We start from the raw sequence: 20,000 nt of genomic DNA on the forward strand, positions 1-20,000 counted from the left end.
ATATCCTTTCATTCTATGAAGTGTGTTGTTACGGAGTGCACTAACCTGGCTAAAGATTAAGATTTGAACCGTAACAGCTACACTAGTACTAGGCTACAATACTAGTACTAGGCTGGTAAATTATCCAAGTAACTAAGAACATCTCCGGGGAAGTATCTCTTAAGTAACTCACATCAGCGTAAATGAGTCTTAATTAATGTTTATAATTAATAGTAATATATAAAGTTGTAGCGTGACTGACCCCCCAGCATACATGTATTAAACTCACCGGACCAGACTTACGACTGAACCCCCAGCATACATGTATTAAACTTGCCGGACCAGACTTACGACTGACGATAATTACCCTATAACTCTCAAATTAAGGTCACTCATTATTCTTAAGCTCACATAATGAACCCTTTTCACTATTTAAAAATATTATACCATCAAGAGGTGAGAGGCGCCTTGATGCTGCTAAGGTGTTCTTGTTCCAAGGATTTGGAGACACCATCCCCTTGAATTAAGTCTACTTACAGTTGTATAACGTCCACAAGGTCCAAAAATTATATTTTTTTGTGTATATTACGCATTGATGTATATTTATAGAGTTTTTTATGTCATGTTGATATATTATTATATTTTCAGTCAATATTAGTTCTAGTTTTTGTAACATATATATATAATGCGTACTTATTTTCCATAATTGTGTGTAGCTTACAACAACCATTACTACTACAACTATTATAGCAACAACTATTACAACTACTACTACTATTTATATATTTCTTGATTGACGATTAATAATTTATAATTTTGTGAAGGTGTTATCGACCATTATTAAGCGCCAGTATTTTAAATTTAAATTACACTTAACGACAGTAAGGAGGAGAGGAGAGGGGGGGGGGTTGAAGGCGTGTTGGGGGGAAAGTGAAGGGGAGGGGGTATGGGTAAGGGGGCACTAGGAACCACCCTTTAATGTAGGAAGGGGGTAAAGGTAGTTCCCCTTTGAGGCAAGAGTGAATCATTGCTTCCTGCAGAGCGCAAGGGCTGGTATGTCCACTAAGTTATTAACTTGAACAAGTCACAACTATACTACAAGTTAGAGATGATTATTACACGTCTTGCCGGACTTCTTAATGTATTTTTGCAAGTGCTTTTGCAAGTGTATTTTTGGGATCTGAAACGGACTAATCTATTAACGTCCAGTACGGGTTCGTAACGTCCAGTACGGGTTCGTAACGTCCAGTACGGGTTTGTAACGTCCAGTACGGGCTCGCAACGTCCAGTACGGGCTCGCAACGTCCAGTACGGGCTCGCAACGTCCAGTACGGGCTCGCAACGTCCAGTACGGGCTCGCAACGTCCAGTACGGGCTCGCAACGTCCAGTACGGGCTCGCAACGTCCAGTACGGGCTCGCAACGTCCAGTACGGGCTCGCAACGTCCAGTACGGGCTCGCAACATCCAGTACGGGCTCGCAACGTCCAGTACGGGTTCGTAACGTCCAGTACGGGTTCGGAACGTCCAGTACGGGTTCGGAACGTCCAGTACTGCCTCGTAACGTCGGCGTCACCACGCTTCGCCACTGATATGCGGGGCTTCTAAGGATCAAAAAGGAATACCGTGAATGGAACAATAGACAAATAAACCAGACATAAGAAAATGAAACCTATGACGACGTTACGGTCAGACTTAGACCACATTCCTGTGTATACATGCGAGTCAGGAACCAATAATAATGTAAGTTAATCACTGTGTGATACTTAAAAATGTGAACCCGATCAAAAGGAGATCTTTAACACAGTCTGGTGGATACGAATTTTGGGAATAATATAATAATATAACATGTACGTACAAGGTATGCAAGTACATGTACAAGGTATACAGGCCTTGGTAACATCAATGACATACTGGTATAAAGAAAGCCGCTTGTTATGCTGAACATTTCGGGCAAACTAGGTTAATGGTCCAAGTCGGACCGAAACGTCGTCGTAAGCTTCTCTTTTATGCGCGGGTTATTTGTGTAAACTAGGTCAGTTTTGTCCCAGGATGCGACCCACACCAGTCCACTAACACCCAGGATGCCACCCACACCAGTCCACTAACACCCAGGATGCCACCCACACCAGTCCACTAACACCCGGGTACACATTATTACTGATGGGTGAACATAGACAACCAGCAACCAGTTTAAGGAAACACGCCTAATGTTTACAACCCTTTGCCGGGAATCGAACCCCGACCCTCACTGTATGAAGCCAGAGCTTTTGTCACCAGGCGCATGTCAGTTGCTCAACGAACCTTCATCTAGTAATAGCTGATCAGAAGGCGATTAGCTAAGGCGTTCTGTAGTTATAAGCAAAAACATTAGATGGTATGAGGAAACTATATTTAGCAGATGGCCGGCTCTGCCATCATGCCGTGCAGTATTTAAGGGTTTACTCAAGAAATTTAAAAACCATAAACAAAACCCAACTTTCTTTCTGCAGTATAAAAATGCGAGTTTTCATTTTTTTTGCTTCATTAGTTTTAAAATTCTGTATAATCTTGAAATAAATAAAATATTTTACATTTTTTAAAGATATTCCAATTTGATGAGAATTCCAACGATTCCAAGATAAAAAAAAATATTTATTGCATCGACAAATTTGCCCTCCCCCCCCACACACATAGGCTAAACTGACCCCTCCTTGATGTTGGTGAGAGGCTCTTGATCTAGGGAATTGGATCTGTGCTCCATTTCCCTGAATTAAGCCTGAATGCCTTTTGACCCCCCACCCCCAACAGGCGCTGTATAATTCTTACGGATTTACCGCTTTCCCATGATAAGCTAGTCTGAATGGCCACCATCCTTGTCGTAAGACGCATCAGCTGTTAAACACTGATGTCATTCAGAAGTAGAAGACGCATATTTGATCATGATTAAACAGGAATCAGAATTTGCAAAACTCTCAGCGGCCTAGCTTGAAACCTTTTAAAAAGCCTTACACACAGAATGCTCAAACTTGCACCTACCCATTTGAGTGACCCTTGTGGGTTTAGCGCTTATTTTTTATTTGTAATAATAATAATACACTTGAATTTCACTCTCCACCGCCGTCGTCGGGTTAAAGACAGCTTTTTAAAAGGTTACAAGCTAGGCCGCTGAGAGTTTTGCAAGTTATCAGAGCCATTACAAGATGCTAGCGATGGGTGCAAGGATTCAAATTTTGAATCCGATCGGATGAGGGATTCTGAAGCTATGATGAACGAAATAATATCGAAAAGTTGGAGGAAGAGGAAAAATAATAACATTCAGGCAACTAAAATACCTCTTCAGGGATACATAACTGTTTTGTGTCCTCGAAAATTTGCCATTTCAGCACCAAATGCTCATTTTACGTAAATTTTGGGGCAAAATTAATAGTTTAACTGTAATTGTTTATGGAGGATATCATGATACCAGAATAAAGAACTGGAACCAGTGTATAATCCTGAAGACTAGGTTAATATAATCTCCCTCCACCTTTCTGTGTTTACTTTGGTAGGGATTTTAAGCGCTAGAACTCCCAAATTCATTAAAAAAAGCATCATGAGAGTATCAGCATGCATGAAAATTTCATTCTGACATATAATGTGTTAGGGTAATCATGAGGTAGGTGAGCATGAGGTACAAGTAAGTGTAATGTTACAAGAGAGATCCATAGAGTTGTATGGCAGGCTACTCACGATGATAAACTCTGAGTCAGCATTTCGGGTTTAGTGTTTACATGAATACTTAATAATTAGGATGAGAGGGACTCGGGATGAGAGGGACTCGGGATGAGAGGGACTCGGGATGAGAGGGACTCGGGATGAGAGGGACTCGGGATGAGTGAACTGTAATATATTAGAAGCGTGATACACGAAGCTGTGCGGCAGGTTACTGTAGATGACAGGGCCTCGGCCGAGAGCATTATTATTATTATTTAGGGAGAATCGCTAAACCCGTAGGGGTCATACATCGTTTGCTGAATAAGCAACAATCGGCTTGATCCAGGTTAGGGGAGAACAGGTCAAATCCCTGGGATGAAGGGCGGTCATTATGAAGGCACCTTGATGGTGTGGGGTGAGAGCAGGCAGAGTGAACCATCACTCACGCTATTATAATCAGTGTTTATGACACATGACCTTCAGGCAGGATGTATGGGTCATTATAATGAGGTACTAGCTCTATGGAACTATTCAAGGTACAACCTTATTATGCAGCATTTATAAATTTTAATTGGCGGTGCTGTCGTCTTTTTCAGCATAGTTTGCAACAAAACACTAAATTTTAAACTAATTTACCTTTTTTTCTGAGTCGTGTGTGTGTGTGTGTATATATATATATATATATATATATTACATATATACAGAACGTAAAAAAATATATGATACAATTGTAATTTTCATGGCGGGAGAGGGAGTTATGCACTGTGATATGATATTCACATTACTCTTGTTTATTGTATCAGGGACTTCAAAGTTCTATATTCAACACCAGTGCCTACCTCCTAGAGTAGGCCTATTACCAGGCACTCGAGACGTCTAACCTACGCCTGCCTCTTTCTTTCTTTTTAACTGTAGTTAGTATTATTTTCCTTGAAATATATGCTAAAAGGTGGTGATAGTCTGACAGATTTTCTTAAAATTCTCCGAGCAGTAAATGTAGGCTCAGGTAGTGTGTCAAGGCGCTGCTTAACCTAACAGACCAGGGACACAAATTCGGATTTTAAAACTCTGCTTTTTCATAGTTTACTAACTAACCATTTATAGTTTGATAACTACCCATATGTCATCTTGTCTGCTGCAACTGTTGAAGGAAGACCCGATAATGATGATGAATTGTACTTCATTCTGTAGATAAAATTACCTTCCACCTCTCAGACGCTTTATGACCTCTACGTATATAGCGCTTCCCCATGAATATAATAATAATAATAATAATAACGATAATAGTGCACAGCATGTACAGTAATAATGGTCAAGGTGAATATATACCCAGGTGAGACCTAGCACTGCGAGAATGTCACATTTACATTCTAATGTTACATTAGCTATGTAATTATGCTGACCTGTGACACTATGGTACCATATATATGCAAATAGGGTTCAGTGGCCCTGCCATTATTACCTGGTGACGTCTGGCCAGTGAAACACCAGCCTAGTCATGTATATATTTAGTATTATTATAAATCCTCCTGGCACACTCGCCCCTGACACTTTATTGAATATATTTGCATAAAGGCGTAAATTCGCAGCAAAAATGTATTGTATATTTGGATTTATTGCATTAATTTACATACTGATACGTAGTTTCAAAGAAACACTTTAGAAACTATGCTGCCAAGGCATATATATATATATATATATATATATATATATATATATATATATATATATATATATATATATATATATATATATAATAAAATGTGTGTGTGTGTGTGTGTGTGTGTGTGTGTGAGAGAGAGAGAGAGATACTGGATATGTAGCGAGTACAGTTAGTTTACCAGAGATCAGTACAAGGCTCAGTACAGTTCCTGGATGGGCGAGTGTAACATGTGGAATCACCCAAGGATTAGTTCTAGGCCCCACACTGTTTATCGTATATGTATTAACTTCTGCTAATGTTGGTTGACTTCTGCGTATTTATGTTTGTGAATGATGTGAACATAATGTAGACGAGGACAGCAGGAACTGCACAAAGACCTGAACGGATTATTGGATTGAACATGAGGTTAATAGAGTTAAATGTGACCAAAGGAGATGTAATGAAATTGTATGATGGAGAGAGGCGGTGCACCTCTCTATCATACACTTGCTGTCTGGTCGCCCGGGGGAGGCGACCAGACAGCACACCACCTGGGGAAGCGACAAGACAGCACACCACCTGGGGAAGCGACAAGGCAACACACCACCTGGGGAAGCGACAAGGCAACACACCACCTGGGGAAGCGACAAGGCAACACACCACCTGGGGAAGCGACCAGACAGTACATCACCTGGGTAGGAGACCAGACAGCACACCACCTGGGGAAGCAAGCAGACAGCACACCACCTGGGGAAGCAAGCAGACAGCACACCACCTGGGGAAGCAAGCAGACAGCACACCACCTCGGGAAGCAAGCAGACAGCACACCACCTGGGGAAGCAAGCAGACAGCACACCACCTCGGGAAGCGACAAGACAGCACACCACCTGGGAGAAGCGACCAGACAGTACATCACCTGGGTAGGAGACCAGACAGCACACCACCTGGGGAAGCAAGCAGACAGCACACCACCTGGGGAAGCAAGCAGACAGCACACCACCTCGGGAAGCGACCAGACAGAGCACATGACCTGATTATTATTATAATCAAAAGAAGCGCATGACCTGAGAGAGGCGACCAGATAGAGCACATGACCTGAGGGGACCAAACAGAGCACACCACCTGGGAGAGGCGACCAAGCACATCACCTGGGAAAGGCGACCAGACAGAGCACACCACCTGGGAGAAGCGATCGAATAGCACACCATCAGACAGTAAGCACAGACATTACATCAGCTGTAAACACCTGAGAGCATTATACCAGATATGTTCCCTAAGGTGCACACGACCCTCACATCGGCAGCATTTACTTGACTCGGATATAATGATGACCTTCAGAAATCTAAACAGATTCCCTTTAAGACACACTTCACCACATGTGGGACCAATACTTGAGTGCGCATCGTCATTATGGAGCCCTCAGTTAAAGATATGAATTTCTGTCTCCCTGTGGGTTGACTGAAGAGTTACGAGGCTTGAGTTACGAGGAAAGACGTCAGCAACTACACGTCTCTCTTTGTGACATAGAATACTCTGGGTGGTAGACAAGGAAAGAGAAAGATTTCATCTGGGAATTAGCCAGGACAAAGACTCACGAATGTGCATTGTAATTCCATCCTCACCAAGCCACATTTCATTACTTTTTTCATTCCAGAAACCACCAACCTAAACGGTTGGTGGTTGTGATCGGTGTTTTGTAAAATGTACAGATCAGAGGAGCCACACATTGTTTTACCTAATTTTATTAAAAACAAAGTCACAGAGACACCAGTAAGCATGGGCTTCCTGTATGTGCAACCAAATGTTACCCATTTCTACACAAACATTGAATCATGTAGAAATAAATCTTTGTCTTTGTCTCTGTATACATACATAGTAGCCTGATATTTCGCAGTTTCAACGTAAATACCACAATGATGATTCACGTCAGTCAGGGGAAAGTTGAGAGGAGAACCCGATACAAAGAATCGGAGGATAAAATTTAAGCTGCAGAATAAACGGCGTTGATCAAATATTAAAAAATAGCTTTGAAATAGGATTGCAGGAAATGCAGTTGTCTTTCAAATCCATTCTTCTAATCAACCAACCAGATAGTTGTTGATTGATTAGTGGAACGACTCCTGGGAGCAGCACCTTAGCCTAAACTAATGTCCTGCATACTATTCCCCAGGAGTTGTATGACTCGTGTGGTTTTAGCGCTTCCCGATGATTACTAATGCAGTACAACCACAAATGGAAATCACTATCGGCAATTTTTCAAGCAAAAGATGGTACATGTCTGGATGCTGTCTTGTAAACTTGCACGATATAAATATGAGAGGAAGGTAGCCAGGAGAGAGAGAGAGAGAGAGAGGCAGGTGGCAGGAGAGGCAGGTGGCCAGGAGAGAGAGGCAGGTAACCAGAAGAGAGAGGCAGGTGGCAGGAGAGGCAGGTGGCCAGAAGAGAGAGGCAGATGACCAGAAGAGAGGCAGGTGGCAGGAGAGGCAGGTGACCAGGAGAGAGAGGCAGGTGACCAGGAGAGAGAGGCAGGTAACCAGAAGAGAGGTAGGTGGCCAGAAGAGAGGCAGGTAACCAGAACAGAGAGGCAGGTGGCAGGAGAGGCAGGTGGCCAGAAGAGAGAGGCAGATGACCAGAAGAAAGGCAGGTGGCAGGAGAGGCAGGTGACCAGAAGAGAGAGGCAGGTAACCAGAAGAGAGAGGTAGGTGGCCAGAAGAGAGAGGCAGGTAACCAGAAGAGAGAGGCAGGTGGCAGGAGAGGCAGGTAACCAGAAGAGAGAGGTAGGTGGCCAGAAGAGAGAGGCAGATGACCAGAAGAGAGGCAGGTGGCAGGAGAGGCAGGTGACCAGGAGAGAGGCAGGTAACCAGAAGAGAGAGGTAGGTGGCCAGAAGAGAGAGGCAGATGACCAGAAGAGAGGCAGGTGACCAGGAGAGAGAGGCAGGTGGCAGGAGAGAGAGGCAGGTGACCAGGAGAGAGAGGCAGGTAACCAGAAGAGAGAGGCAGGTGGCAGGAGAGGCAGGTGACCAGGAGAGAGAGGCAGGTAACCAGAAGAGAGAGGTAGGTAACCAGAAGAGAGAGGTAGGTGGCAGGAGAGGCAGGTGACCAGGAGAGAGAGGCAGGTAACCAGAAGAGAGAGGTAGGTGGCCAGAAGAGAGAGGCAGATGACCAGAAGAGAGGCAGGTGGCCAGGAGAGAGAGGCAGGTGACCAGGAGAGAGAGGCAGGTGGCCAGGAGGGAGAGGCAGGTGACCAGGAGAGAGAGGCAGGTGACCAGGAGAGAGAGGCAGGTGACCAGGAGAGAGAGGCAGGTGACCAGGAGAGAGGCAGGTGACCAGGAGAGAGAGGCAGGTGACCAGGAGAGAGAGGCAGGTGACCAGGAGAGAGAGGCAGGTGGCCAGGAGGGAGAGGCAGGTGGCCAGGAGGGAGAGGCAGGTAACCAGAAGAGAGAGGCAGGTGGCCAGAAGAGAGGCAGGTGGCCAGGAGGGAGAGGCAGGTGGCCAGGAGGGAGAGGCAGGTGGCCAGGAGGGAGAGGCAGGTGGCCAGGAGGGAGAGGCAGGTGACCAGGAGAGAGAGGCAGGTGGCCAGAAGAGAGAGGCAGGTGGCCAGGAGAGAGAGGCAGGTGGCCAGGAGAGAGAGGCAGGTGGCCAGGAGAGAGAGGCAGGTGGCCAGAAGAGAGAAGCAGGTGGCCAGGAGAGAGGCAGGTGACCAGGAGAGAGGCAAGTGGCCAGGAGAGAGGCAGGTGGCCAGGAGAGAGGCAGGTGGCCAGGAGAGAGAGGCAGGTGACCAGGAGAGAGGCAGGTGGCCAGGAGAGAGGCAGGTGGCCAGGAGAGAGGCAGGTGACCAGGAGAGAGAGGTAGGTAACCAGAAGAGAGGTAGGTGGCCAGAAGAGAGAGGCAGATGAACAGAAGAGAGGCAGGTGGCCAGGAGAGAGAGGCAGGTAACCAGAAGAGAGAGGCAGGTGGCCAGAAGAGAGAGGCAGGTGGCCAGAAGAGAGAGGCAGGTGACCAGAAGAGAGAGGCAGGTGGCCAGGAGAGAGAGGCAGGTGGCCAGGAGAGAGAGGCAGGTGGCCAGGAGAGAGAGGCAGGTGGCCAGGAGAGAGAGGCAGGTGGCCAGGAGAGAGAGGCAGGTGGCCAGGAGAGAGAGGCAGGTGGCCAGGAGAGAGAGGCAGGTGGCCAGGAGGGAGAGGCAGGTGGCCAGGAGAGAGAGGTAGGTGGGCAGGAGAGAGGCAGGTGGCCAGGAGAGAGAGGCAGGTGGCCAGGAGAGAGAGGCAGGTGGCCAGGAGAGAGAGGCAGGTGGCCAGGAGAGAGGCAGGTGGGCAGGAGGCCAGGAGAGAGATGCAGGTGGCCAGGAGAGAGAGGCAGGTGGCCAGGAGCGAGAGGCAGGTGTCCCGGAGAGAGAGGCAGGTGGCCAGGAGAGAGAGGCAGGTGGCCAGGAGGGAGAGGCAGGTGGCCAGGAGAGAGAGGTAGGTGGGCAGGAGAGAGGCAGGTGGCCAGGAGAGAGAGGCAGGTGGCCAGGAGAGAGAGGCAGGTGGCCAGGAGAGAGAGGCAGGTGGCCAGGAGAGAGAGGCAGGTGGCCAGGAGAGAGAGGCAGGTGGCCAGGAGAGAGAGGCAGGTGGCCAGGAGAGAGAGGCAGGTGGCCAGGAGAGAGAGGCAGGTGGCCAGGAGAGAGAGGCAGGTGGCCAGGAGAGAGAGGCAGGTGGCCAGGAGAGAGAGGCAGGTGGCCAGGAGAGAGAGGCAGGTGGCCAGGAGAGAGAGGCAGGTGGCCAGGAGAGAGAGGCAGGTGGCCAGGAGAGAGAGGCAGGTGGCCAGGAGAGAGAGGCAGGTGGCCAGGAGAGAGAGGCAGGTGGCCAGGAGAGAGAGGCAGGTGGCCAGGAGAGAGAGGCAGGTGGCCAGGAGAGAGAGGCAGGTGGCCAGGAGAGAGAGGCAGGTGGCCAGGAGAGAGAGGCAGGTGGCCAGGAGAGAGAGGCAGGTGGCCAGGAGAGAGAGGCAGGTGGCCAGGAGAGAGAGGCAGGTGGCCAGGAGAGAGAGGCAGGTGGCCAGGAGAGAGAGGCAGGTGGCCAGGAGAGAGGCAGGTGGCCAGGAGAGAGAGGCAGGTGGCCAGGAGAGAGAGGCAGGTGGCCAGGAGAGAGAGGCAGGTGGCCAGGAGGGAGAGGCAGGTGGCCAGGAGAGAGAGGCAGGTGGGCAGGAAAGAGGCAGGTGGCCAGGAGAGAGAGGCAGGTGGCCAGGAGAGAGAGGCAGGTGGCCAGGAGAGAGAGGCAGGTGGCCAGGAGAGAGAGGCAGGTGGCCAGGAGAGAGAGGCAGGTGGCCAGGAGAGAGAGGCAGGTGGCCAGGAGAGAGAGGCAGGTGGCCAGGAGAGAGAGGCAGGTGGCCAGGAGAGAGAGGCAGGTGGCCAGGAGAGAGAGGCAGGTGGCCAGGAGAGAGAGGCAGGTGGCCAGGAGAGAGAGGCAGGTGGCCAGGAGAGAGAGGCAGGTGGCCAGGAGAGAGAGGCAGATGAACAGAAGAGAGGCAGGTGGCCAGGAGAGAGAGGCAGGTAACCAGAAGAGAGAGGCAGGTGGCCAGAAGAGAGAGGCAGGTGGCCAGAAGAGAGAGGCAGGTGACCAGGAGAGAGAGGCAGGTGGCCAGGAGAGAGAGGCAGGTGGCCAGGAGAGAGAGGCAGGTGGCCAGGAGAGAGAGGCAGGTGGCCAGGAGAGAGAGGCAGGTGGCCAGGAGAGAGAGGCAGGTGGCCAGGAGAGAGAGGCAGGTGGCCAGGAGAGAGAGGCAGGTGGCCAGGAGAGAGAGGCAGGTGGCCAGGAGGGAGAGGCAGGTGGCCAGGAGAGAGAGGTAGGTGGGCAGGAGAGAGGCAGGTGGCCAGGAGAGAGAGGCAGGTGGCCAGGAGAGAGAGGCAGGTGGCCAGGAGAGAGAGGCAGGTGGCCAGGAGAGAGGCAGGTGGGCAGGAGGCCAGGAGAGAGATGCAGATGGCCAGGAGAGAGAGGCAGGTGGCCAGGAGAGAGAGGCAGGTGACCAGGAGAGAGAGGCAGGTGGCCAGGAGAGAGAGGCAGGTGGCCAGGAGGGAGAGGCAGGTGGCCAGGAGAGAGAGGTAGGTGGGCAGGAGAGGCAGGTGGCCAGGAGAGAGAGGCAGGTGGCCAGGAGAGAGAGGCAGGTGGCCAGGAGAGAGAGGCAGGTGGCCAGGAGAGAGAGGCAGGTGGCCAGGAGAGAGAGGCAGGTGGCCAGGAGAGAGAGGCAGGTGGCCAGGAGAGAGAGGCAGGTGGCCAGGAGAGAGAGGCAGGTGGCCAGGAGAGAGAGGCAGGTGGCCAGGAGAGAGAGGCAGGTGGCCAGGAGAGAGAGGCAGGTGGCCAGGAGAGAGAGGCAGGTGGCCAGGAGAGAGAGGCAGGTGGCCAGGAGAGAGAGGCAGGTGGCCAGGAGAGAGAGGCAGGTGGCCAGGAGAGAGAGGCAGGTGGCCAGGAGAGAGAGGCAGGTGGCCAGGAGAGAGAGGCAGGTGGCCAGGAGAGAGATGCAGGTGGCCAGGAGAGAGAGGCAGGTGGCCAGGAGAGAGAGGCAGGTGGCCAGGAGGGAGAGGCAGGTGGCCAGGAGAGAGAGGTAGGTGGGCAGGAAAGAGGCAGGTGGCCAGGAGAGAGAGGCAGGTGGCCAGGAGAGAGAGGCAGGTGGCCAGGAGAGAGAGGCAGGTGGCCAGGAGAGAGAGGCAGGTGGCCAGGAGAGAGAGGCAGGTGGCCAGGAGAGAGAGGCAGGTGGCCAGGAGAGAGAGGCAGGTGGCCAGGAGAGAGGCAGGTGGCCAGGAGAGAGAGGCAGGTGGCCAGGAGAGAGAGGCAGGTGGCCAGGAGAGAGAGGCAGGTGGCCAGGAGAGAGAGGCAGGTGGCCAGGAGGGAGAGGCAGGTGGCCAGGAGAGAGAGGGAGGTGGGCAGGACAGAGGCAGGTGGCAGGAGAGAGGCAGGAGAGAGAGGCAGGTGGCCAGGAGAGAGAGGCAGGTGGCCAGGAGAGAGAGGCAGGTGGCCAGGAGAGAGGCAGGTGGGCAGGAGGCCAGGAGAGAGATGCAGGTGGCCAGGAGAGAGAGGCAGGTGGCCAGGAGAGAGAGGCAGGTGACCAGGAGAGAGAGGCAGGTGGCCAGGAGAGAGAGGCAGGTGGCCAGGAGAGAGAGGTAGGTGGGCAGGAGAGAGGCAGGTGGCCAGGAGAGAGAGGCAGGTGGCCAGGAGAGAGAGGCAGGTGGCCAGGAGAGAGAGGCAGGTGGCCAGGAGAGAGAGGCAGGTGGCCAGGAGAGAGAGGCAGGTGACCAGGAGAGAGAGGCAGGTGGCCAGGAGAGAGAGGCAGGTGGCCAGGAGGGAGAGGCAGGTGGCCAGGAGAGAGAGGTAGGTGGGCAGGAGAGAGGCAGGTGGCCAGGAGAGAGGCAGGTGGCCAGGAGAGAGAGGCAGGTGGCCAGGAGAGAGAGGCAGGTGGCCAGGAGAGAGAGGCAGGTGGCCAGGAGAGAGAGGCAGGTGGCCAGGAGAGAGAGGCAGGTGGCCAGGAGAGAGAGGCAGGTGGCCAGGAGAGAGAGGCAGGTGGCCAGGAGAGAGAGGCAGGTGGTCAGGAGAGAGGCAGGTGGCCAGGAGAGAGAGGCAGGTGGCCAGGAGAGAGATGCAGGTGGCCAGGAGAGAGAGGCAGGTGGCCAGGAGAGAGAGGCAGGTGGCCAGGAGAGAGAGGCAGGTGGCCAGGAGAGAGAGGCAGGTGGCCAGGAGAGAGAGGCAGGTGGCCAGGAGAGAGAGGCAGGTGGCCAGGAGAGAGAGGCAGGTGGCCAGGAGAGAGAGGCAGGTGGCCAGGAGAGAGAGGCAGGTGGCCAGGAGAGAGAGGCAGGTGGCCAGGAGAGAGAGGCAGGTGGCCAGGAGAGAGGCAGGTGGCCAGGAGAGAGAGGCAGGTGGCCAGGAGAGAGATGCAGGTGGCCAGGAGAGAGAGGCAGGTGGCCAGGAGAGAGAGGCAGGTGGCCAGGAGGGAGAGGCAGGTGGCCAGGAGAGAGAGGTAGGTGGGCAGGAAAGAGGCAGGTGGCCAGGAGAGAGAGGCAGGTGGCCAGGAGAGAGAGGCAGGTGGCCAGGAGAGAGAGGCAGGTGGCCAGGAGAGAGAGGCAGGTGGCCAGGAGAGAGAGGCAGGTGGCCAGGAGAGAGAGGCAGGTGGCCAGGAGAGAGAGGCAGGTGGCCAGGAGAGAGGCAGGTGGCCAGGAGAGAGAGGCAGGTGGCCAGGAGAGAGAGGCAGGTGGCCAGGAGAGAGAGGCAGGTGGCCAGGAGAGAGAGGCAGGTGGCCAGGAGAGAGAGGCAGGTGGCCAGGAGAGAGAGGCAGGTGGCCAGGAGAGAGAGGCAGGTGGCCAGGAGAGAGAGGCAGGTGGCCAGGAGAGAGAGGCAGGTGGCCAGGAGAGAGAGGCAGGTGGCCAGGAGAGAGAGGCAGGTGGCCAGGAGAGGCAGGTGGCCAGGAGAGGCAGGTGGCCAGGAGAGAGAGGCAGGTGGCCAGGAGAGAGAGGCAGGTGGCCAGGAGAGAGAGGCAGGTGGCCAGGAGAGAGAGGCAGGTGGCCAGGAGAGAGAGGCAGGTGGCCAGGAGAGAGGGGCAGGTGGCCAGGAGAGAGAGGCAGGTGGCCAGGAGAGAGGGGCAGGTGGCCAGGAGAGAGAGGCAGGTGGCCAGGAGAGAGAGGCAGGTGGCCAGGAGAGAGAGGCAGGTGGCCAGGAGAGAGAGGCAGGTGGCCAGGAGAGAGAGGCAGGTGGCCAGGAGAGAGAGGCAGGTGGCCAGGAGAGAGGCAGGTGGCCAGGAGAGAGAGGCAGGTGGCCAGGAGAGAGGGGCAGGTGGCCAGGAGAGAGGCAGGTGGCCAGGAGAGAGGCAGGTGGCCAGGAGAGAGAGGCAGATGACCAGAAGAGAGGCAGGTGGCCAGGAGAGAGGCAGGTGGCCAGGAGAGAGCCAGTCTGAATAAAGTGGAGTATTATAATAGTCACGGGAGAAGCATTAAGGTCATACAGCTCTTGGAAATATGAGGTAACCAGATTTGAACCAAGGTAAGGGAGGATAGCTCCAGTTCCTTGGATCAAGAGACCTTCACCAGCATCAAGGACACCTCCCTTGAGTGACTTTGAATGACGTTTATTGATGTGCTCTTGCGTCTGGCACTCACGCGGCCGGCACCTCAACTGCGGCAGGGGGGGGGGAAAAAGTGTCTTATACACCTTTTTTTTTTTTTCCATTTATTATTTTTCAAAATTTTTACCGTAGGATTATTGGATTTTTACTTTAATATATATTTGATGTATGTGCATAAACAGAGCACTGATTATTTGGCATTGCTTGTAAAGGGAGAAACGTAAACAAGTGAGTGTTGATGTGTGGTGATACGCAAGTTAGAGATGGATCCAAGTAACTAGACCTTATGATGGCTCTCTCTCTCTCTCTCTCTCTCTCTCTCTCTCTCTCTCTCTCTCTCTCTCTCTCTCTCTCTCTCTCTCTCTCTCTCTCTCTCTCTCTCTCTCTCTCTCTCTCTCTCTCTCTCTCTCTCTCTCTCTCTCTCTCTCTCTCTCTCTCTCCCTCCCCCTCCCTCTCTCCCTCCCTCTCTCCCTTTCCCTCCCACACAGGGAGTGAGGTAAATGACCGAATTTATCAGGTATGTTGACAGACCTCTGGGTGTATAGTGAGGCGATATGTGTTGACCAGTCCAGGACCCACTGTGTGTACCCCACGACCCACTGTGTGTACCCCAGGACCCACTGTGTGTACCCCAGGACCCACTGTGTGTACCCCAGGACCCACTGTGTGTACCCCAGGACCCACTGTGTGTACCCCACGACCCACTGTGTGTACCACACGACCCACTGTGTGTACCCCAGGACCCACTGTGTGTACCCCAGGACCCACTGTGTGTACCCCAGGACCCACTGTGTGTACCCCACGACCCACTGTGTGTACCCCACGACCCACTGTGTGTACCCCAGGACCCACTGTGTGTACCCCAGGACCCACTGTGTGTACCCCAGGACCCACTGTGTGTACCCCAGGACCCACTGTGTGTACCCCACGACCCACTGTGTGTACCCCACGACCCACTGTGTGTACCCCACGACCCACTGTGTGTACCCCACGACCCACTGTGTGTACCCCACGACCCACTGTGTGTACCCCACGACCCACTGTGTGTACCCCACGACCCACTGTGTACCCCAGGACCCACTGTGTACCCCAGGACCCACTGTGTGTACCCCAGGACCCACTGTGTGTACCCCAGGACCCACTGTGTGTACCCCAGGACCCACTGTGTGTACCCCACGACCCACTGTGTGTACCCCACGACCCACTGTGTGTACCCCACGACCCAGTGTGTGTACCCCACGACCCACTGTGTGTACCCCACGACCCACTGTGTACCCCACGACCCACTGTGTACCCCACGACCCACTGTATGTACCCCACGACCCACTGTGTGCACCCCACGACCCACTGTGTGTACCCCAGGACCCACTGTGTGTACCCCACGACCCACTGTGTGTACCCCACGACCCACTGTGTGTACCCCACGACCCACTGTGTGTACCCCACGACCCACTGTGTGTACCCCACGACCCACTGTGTGTACCCCAGGAACCACTGTGTGTACCCCACGACCCACTGTGTGTACCTCAGGACCCACTGTGTGTACCCCACGACCCACTGTGTGTACCCCACGACCCGCTGTGTACCCCCACGACCCCCTGTGTGTACCCCAGGACCCACTGTGTGTACCCCAGGACCCACTGTGTGTACCCCAGGACCCACTGTGTGTACCCCAGGACCCACTGTGTGTACCCCACGACCCGCTGTGTGTACCCCACGACCCACTGTGTACCCCACGACCCACTGTGTACCCCACGACCCACTGTGTGTACCCCACGACACACTGTGTGTACCCCACGACCCATTGTGTACCCCACGACCCACTGTGTGTACCCCACGACCCACTGTGTGTACCCCACGACCCACTGTGTGTACCCCACGACCCACTGTGTGTACCCCACGACCCACTGTGTGTACCCCACGATCCACTGTGTATCCCACGACCCACTGTGTGTACCCCACGACCCACTGTGTGTACCCCACGACCCACTGTGTGTACCCTACGACCCACTGTGTGTACCCCACGACCCACTGTGTACACCCCAGGACCCACTGTGTGTACCCCACGACCCACTGTGTATCCCACGACCCACTGTGTGTACCCCACGACCCACTGTGTGTACCCCACGACCCACTGTGTGTACCCTACGACCCACTGTGTGTACCCCACGACCCACTGTGTACACCCCAGGACCCACTGTGTGTACCCCAGGACCCACTGTGTGTACCCCACGACCCACTGTGTGTACCCCACGACCCACTGTGTGTACCCCACGACCCACTGTGTGTACCCCACGACCCACTGTGTGTACCACACGACCTAGAGTATTTGTGTGAGAGACTGACGAATAGGGAAGACCTAATCTAACTTAACACAACATTAGGACAGGAATTATGCTAGGAAATAGGGAAAACTGAGAGAGAGAGAGAAAGAGAGAGAGAGAGAGAGAGAGAGAGAGAGAGAGAGAGAGAGAGAGAGAGAGAGGGGTGAGTCACAGTCTTTATTGATCGCTGGGTAAAATGATCAAGACTGGCAAACGTGTACTAGCACCTCTCCTGCCTCCCCCTCCTTCATTTAGGATGTCAGTGCCATCTGACACACACTAGTGTATCAGTGCCATCTAGGTGACATCTGACACACTAGTGTATCAGTGCCATCTAGGTGACATCTGACACACTAGTGTATCAGTGCCATCTAGGTAACGTCTGACACACTAGTGTATCAGTGACATCTGTGACTCAGTGCCATTTGTGACATTTTATGCCAGTACCTCAGTGTGACCTAGGTAACACTTAACACCAGTGCCTATCAATGCCATCCAGGTGACAGCATACCAGTGCCTCTCAGTGCTACTTAGGTGACGATACACTAGTGCTTCTTAGTGCCATCTAGGTGACACCTGACACGCTAGTGTATCAGTGTCATCTAGGAGATGACACTAGTGCCACCTAGGTGACGACACACTGTGACACTGGTGCTTTTTAGCATCTAGATGATACATCAGTGTGTCTTAGTGCCATCTAGGTGACGTGTGACACACTAGTGTGTCTCAGTACCATCTAGGTGACGTGTGACACACTAGTGTGTCTCAGTACCATCTAGGTGACGTGTGACACACTAGTGTGTCTCAGTACCATCTAGGTGACGTGTGACACACTAGTGTGTCTCAGTACCATCTAGGTGACGTGTGACACACTAGTGTGTCTCAGTACCATCTAGGTGACGTGTGACACACTAGTGTCTCTCAGTACCATCTAGGTGACGTGTGACACACTAGTGTGTCTCAGTACCATCTAGGTGACGTGTGACACACTAGTGTGTCTCAGTACCATCTAGGTGACGTGTGACACACTAGTGTCTCTCAGTACCATCTAGGTGACGTGTGACACACTAGTGTGTCTCAGTACCATCTACGTGACGTGTGACACACTAGTGTCTCTCAGTACCATCTAGGTGACGTGTGACACACTAGTGTCTCTCAGTACCATCTAGGTGACGTGTGACACACTAGTGTGTCTCAGTACCATCTACGTGACGTGTGACACACTAGTGTCTCTCAGTACCATCTAGGTGACGTGTGACACACTAGTGTCTCTCAGTACCATCTAGGTGACGTGTGACACACTAGTGTGTCTCAGTACCATCTACGTGACGTGTGACACACTAGTGTCTCTCAGTACCATCTAGGTGACGTGTGACACACTAGTGTCTCTCAGTACCATCTAGGTGACGTGTGACACACTAGTGTGTCTCAGTACCATCTACGTGACGTGTGACACACTAGTGTCTCTCAGTACCATCTAGGTGACGTGTGACACACTAGTGTCTCTCAGTACCATCTAGGTGACGTGTGACACACTAGTGTGTCTCAGTACCATCTAGGTGACGTGTGACACACTAGTGTCTCTCAGTACCATCTAGGTGACGTGTGACACACTAGTGTGTCTCAGTACCATCTAGGTGACGTGTGACACACTAGTGTGTCTCAGTACCATCTAGGTGACGTGTGATACACTAGTGTGTCTCAGTACCATCTAGGTGACGTGTGATACACTAGTGTGTCTCAGTACCATCTAGGTGACGTGTGATACACTAGTGTGTCTCAGTACCATCTAGGTGACGTGTGACACACTAGTGTGTCTCAGTACCATCTAGGTGACGTGTGATACACTAGTGTGTCTCAGTACCATCTAGGTGACGTGTGATACACTAGTGTGTCTCAGTACCATCTAGGTGACGTGTGATACACTAGTGTGTCTCAGTACCATCTAGGTGACGTGTGATACACTAGTGTGTCTCAGTACCATCTAGGTGACGTGTGATACACTAGTGTGTCTCAGTACCATCTAGGTGACGTGTGACACACTAGTGTGTCTCAGTACCATCTAGGTGACGTGTGATACACTAGTGTGTCTCAGTACCATCTAGGTGACGTGTGATACACTAGTGTGTCTCAGTACCATCTAGGTGACGTGTGACACACTAGTGTGTCTCAGTACCATCTAGGTGACGTGTGATACACTAGTGTCTCTCAGTACCATCTAGGTGACGTGTGACACACTAGTGTCTCTCAGTACCACCTAGGTGACACTTGTCACATTGCCTCTTTGTTGGAAGTCACGTTATTCATTCTTTAAATTACTCTCAATATTATTTATTTCTCTTGTTTCTGACTGACGAAAATACTTACTGTCATATGTATATTTGTGCGTATAGTGTATACACACATACGGTATTGTGTGTGTGCTGATGTTCCCGAGATATACACTCCCGAGGTCCGGACTTACACCCGGCTTCTGAAATTATTGAGTTATTCCACACTGGAAAGTAAAGATAAATGTGAACTTATCCGCCACTTGATAATAAAACGGAAAAAAAGCCCAGAAATCCTGCCAGAGTGTAAAACTTTAAGCAAGCTTCCATTACATATATGATATATACCATCTGGTGATATAGCATAACGAACCCACTAAAACATTGCATGAGCATCAGAAAATGAAGTTTCTGTTCGTATTACAATTGTATTTTATTACCTTAAAGCAAGTAATTGTTGTATGAGTGGATTAAATGTAGCACTGTTGATGAAGTGTATTTAACATCCCTTACATAAACTACAACAAATAATACGTAGGATAAACAAGAAGACATTAAACTCAAGGAGATGCTGAGCACAATGTGAGTTAGATGACAGTTCAACAGTTTTCTATAACATTAGTGTTAGCACATGACTTGTTGCTCCTGAGTCTGATCAAGTGTCTGCCATTGTATACAAGCTGCTGCTTACACTTGAATCCATTCATTTCAGTTGGTGTTATGTTGTCTATAAGTGGGTTCAGCTCCTCTTCTGATCAGTGTTTACTACACTTTTGTGTTTGAATCTGGTGGTACATTATATCAAGTGCGCCTTGTAAGGTTACTATATTAAAATAGTAGTATATTGTTTACTTTTTTGCACATTGATCAACTAATGCTTTCTTGTGTGTTGCAGGTACAGTGCTGACCGTTGAGTAGTACTGGATGGTGTCAGTATTAGTGTCGGTACTGAACGGTGTCGGTCCTGCTCGTTGACGGTAATGGACAGTGTCAGTACTGAACGGTTTTGGCACTGGACGGTATCAGTACTGGTGACC

General features: G+C 51.6%; 1 protein-coding gene across 4 annotated transcripts in view; it reads left to right on the forward strand.

The window, feature by feature from the left end:
* The window catches only part of LOC138853953 (uncharacterized), an 87,655-nt gene that overhangs the window by 4,392 nt on the left and 63,263 nt on the right, over window positions 1-20,000 (forward strand). For all 4 annotated transcript variants that reach the window (XR_011393136.1, XM_070093950.1, XM_070093952.1 and 1 more), the window contains exon 2: window positions 19,859-20,000. This exon is cut by the window's right edge. The gene's annotated coding sequence lies outside the window, so the exon portion shown is untranslated. The remainder of the gene's footprint in view (window positions 1-19,858) is intronic.

Source organism: Cherax quadricarinatus, chromosome 44 (genome assembly GCF_038502225.1).
Source record: "Cherax quadricarinatus isolate ZL_2023a chromosome 44, ASM3850222v1, whole genome shotgun sequence".
Classification (NCBI taxonomy): Eukaryota; Metazoa; Arthropoda; class Malacostraca; order Decapoda; family Parastacidae; genus Cherax; species Cherax quadricarinatus.